Genomic DNA, 4,046 nt, shown 5'->3' with positions numbered 1-4,046 from the left:
CTTCTCTACAAACTGATTTCCCTTCTTACAAAATCTCATACCACCCTTTATAGGTGAAACTTTAAAGTAATTCAATCATCTACCATTGGTACACAACCTACATTGATATCTCAATACACCATCTCTCTCTTGTTCAAAAGCCATCACTTTTTGCTTATGAGTATTTGCCTTTAATTCAAGCCAGATAGGGTCTTGGTCTTCCTTGACTTTTACTTATGATATTAATGATTATTCAGACCTATTCATCACCACTACTTCTGCTTCTGTGTAATTCATTTATCAAACTTCTAATTGTGAGAGTCTATGCACCTCTTTTGCTAAATCTTTCTTATCTTCTTCAAAATGAGTGGTACTATAAACAAACAACCTTGTTTGCCTGAGAATAATCTCTTTCTAAATAAACTTATGCCAAAAACTCTTGCGATCGTGAACACTGTCACATGAACACCATAAAAATAATGGCATCATCTTTCGACACAAATACTACAACAACCAACTCTAAGTCATGGGTTGGGTAATTTGTCTCATGAACTTTCAACTTTATGGATGCATAAGCTATAACTTAGCACTTCTAGATAAACATACAACCTAAACCAACTATAAATGCATCAAAAAACACCACAAAAGAAACTTGAGTACCATTCGGCAAAGTCAAAAATGGACAGTAGTCAACTTCTTTTTCAATTCCTGAAAGCTATTCTCACTTGCTTCAAACCATTGAAACTTAACTGTCCCCTAAGTTAATTTGGTCAAATAAAACCCTTCTATAGAAAATCCTTCAACTTCTCTTTCAACTCTACTAGTTCCATTCTACATGGTGGAATAGAGGTAGGATAAGTATCTAGAATGATGTCTAAGTCGAAGTCTATTCCTCTTTCTGTAGGGACTCCGAGTAGATAATCTAGGAAGACTTCTCGAAACTCTTTTACTACTGAAACTCAAACTGACTTAATCGGAGGTATCTCAACACTAGAGTTATTAACTCAGACTAAGTGATAGACACACCCATTATTAACTAACTTCCTTGCCTTAAGGTACGAAACAAAATGACCTTGAGGCCCTACTGAACTACTTTTACACTAAAACTGGCTCATTAGGAAACTGAAACTTTACTGCTCAAATTCTTCAATAAAGTAAGGCATAATAGGCATGAAACCGGTTCATACCAAGAATGGCACCAAACTCTACCATGTCTAACTCAATTAAATTAGCCATGGTACTCTTGTGATTGATAAAAACGGGACAATCACGATTGACACTCTCTACTAGAACGGACTAACCAAAAGGTTTTGAAACACTGAATGGTTTACTAAGTTGCTCCGAAATAACATCCAAACTCATCGCAACATATGGAGTTACAAAAGATAAACTCGCTCTTGGGTCAAGCAAGCAGAAACAGTAAAGTCAAAGACTTGAATCATACCAGTGACAACATCTAGCGAATACTCTTACTTTTGGCGACTGTTGATAATATATAGGCGATTGTTCCTCCGCCGGTACAATTTCCTTGCATGTTCTTTAGACACTATTTCATGAAATGACCCTTTTATCCACACTTGAAGCAACCTGTCTTGCCCTGACGACACTTTCTTGGGTGGGTTCTACCACACCTAGAACTTGCAGGAGCCCAGTTAACTCCTTGTTCCACACTATCTTGAGACTGTGTAGGTATAGCTCTAAAGTTATGTGAATTCTAACAAATAAACTCACATTTATTTATGTGTACAAGTGCACTAGCAGATGATGGAGCAAGTCCCTTTTGTTCATGTTGGAAAGATGACCGGTTGACATTACTCTTCTGCTGCCCGGAATCATTCCCTATCTTGGTCCTCTTGTTCTTAAAATCCTGTCTATCTCTAAGCTTCTCTTCCTCCACCTGATGCACATAGACCATTAACCTTGAAATCTCTATGTCCCCAATAAGCATTGTTGTCCGATTCTCTTTCCTTGATAATGACCTAACCCAACAACAAACAAACCCATTCTACTACTCATGTCTTTAACCATCTCCAGAGCATAATGGGATAGTTGGGTGAAATTCAACCAATATTCATGAACACTTAGAGAATCCTGGTTAAATAAGACCAATAGTACCATGGCTGATTTAATTGAGTTAGACATGGTAGAGTTTGATGTCATTCTTGGTATGAACCGGTTTCATGCCTATTATGCCTTACTTTATTGAAGAAATTGAGTAGTTAAGTTTCAGTTTCCTAATGAGCCAGTCTTAGAGTCAAAAAGTAGTTCAGTAATGCCTAAGGGTCATTTTCTTTCGTGCCATAAGGCAAGGAAGTTAGTTTCTAAGGGGTGTGTCTATCACTTAGTCCGAGTTAATAACTCTAGTGTTGATATACTTCTGATTTAGTCACTTTGAGTTTCAATAGTAAAAGAGTTCCGAGAAGTCTTCCTAGATTATCTACTCGGAGTCCCTACTGAAAGAGAAATAGACTTCGACATAGACATCATTCTAGATACTTATCCTATCTCTATTCCACCATGTAGAATGGCACTAGTAGAGTTTAAAGAGAAGTTGAAGGATATTCTTGAGAAGGGTTTTATTGACCAAATTAACTTAGGGGCAGTTAAGTTTCAATGGTTTGAAGCAAGTGAGAATAGCTTTCAGGAATTGAAAAAGAAGTTGACTACTGTCCAATTTAGACTTTGCCGAATGGTACTCAAGATTTTTTGTGGTGGTTTTTGATGCATTTATAGTTGGTTTAGGTTGTATGTTTATCTAGAAGTTCTAAGTTATAGCTTATGCCTCCATAAAGTTGAAAGTTCATTAGACAAATTACCCCACTCATTACTTAGAGTTGGTTGCTGTAGTTTTTGTGTCGAAAGATGATGCCATTATCTTTATGGTATTCATATGGAAGTGTTCACTGATCACAAGAGCTTTCGGCATGAGTTTATTTAGAAAGAGATAACTCTCAGGCAAAGAAGGTTGTTTGTGGATGGTACCACTCATTTTGAAGAAGATAAGAAAGAGTTAGCAAAAGAGTTGCATAGACTCCCACAATTTGGAGTTTGATAAATGAATTACAAAGAAGGTGAAGTAGTGGTGATGAATAGGTATGAATAATCATTAATGTCATAATAAAAGGCAAGGAAGACGAAGACCCTATTTGGCTTGAATTAAAGGTAAGTGCTCATAAGCAAAAAGTGATGGCTTTTGAACAAGGGGGAGAAGATGTATTGAGATATCAATGTAGGTTGTGTACCAATGATAGATGATTGAATTACTTTAAAGTTTCACCCGTGAAGGGTGGTATGAGATTTTCTAATAAGGGAAATCAGTTTGTAGAGAAGCTACTTGAGAAGCTAAAGAGGATAGGAAGAAGAGATACCCACATCTTGTCGAATCCGGAGAACTTCCAAATCGAGGTACTTATCCTTTTCATGACATTGATATTAAGTTGGCATGTTGTGTTTATATCTTGTTGTTAGGTGTATGAGCTGAATGTAAGATGTAACACCATAAGCTTAGTAAAAAATAATCTCTTTCTAGGAAAAATGTTCCCAAGGGGGAGATATTGTAACATCTCACAAATTGGGATAGCTAGGAAGAAGCTTGGAAGTTAAAATAGTCACTTTTGGAAAGAATTAAAATCTGAAAATTTTCTTAAGTTGGGGAAAAGTGAGCTTTGGTAAACTTCAAACGGCCATAACTCCTAGATCATGAGCAGTTACAGGTAGTTCTTAGTATGTTTGGAAATCCCTTGGAAGGATCTTTTCAATGCCGCCGAGTTTGCACAATTTCGATATCGTATGAGTGAGTTATGCCCTTCGAAAGTTGGGTTGTTGAATTAAATATAGTCCAATCCGGATATGGGAAAGGCAAAGTTGTCTTTTCCTTACCCAATTTTTTAATTTCATTTTTGGGTAATAAATTGGGGTCTAAACTGATCCTATTTATTTTAGGTTCTCAGAAAACAAGTTGGGGTTTTTAGAGAATAGAAAAAAAGAGGAGAAAAGAGGAGAGGAAGCAAGGACGTTCAAGATCATCGAAGTTCGGCTTGTGGAATTCATCGGGGGGGGGGGGGGTC

Source organism: Solanum pennellii, chromosome 9, assembly GCF_001406875.1.
Source record: "Solanum pennellii chromosome 9, SPENNV200".
NCBI lineage: Eukaryota > Viridiplantae > Streptophyta > Magnoliopsida > Solanales > Solanaceae > Solanum > Solanum pennellii.
This window is presented reverse-complemented; position numbering follows the sequence as displayed.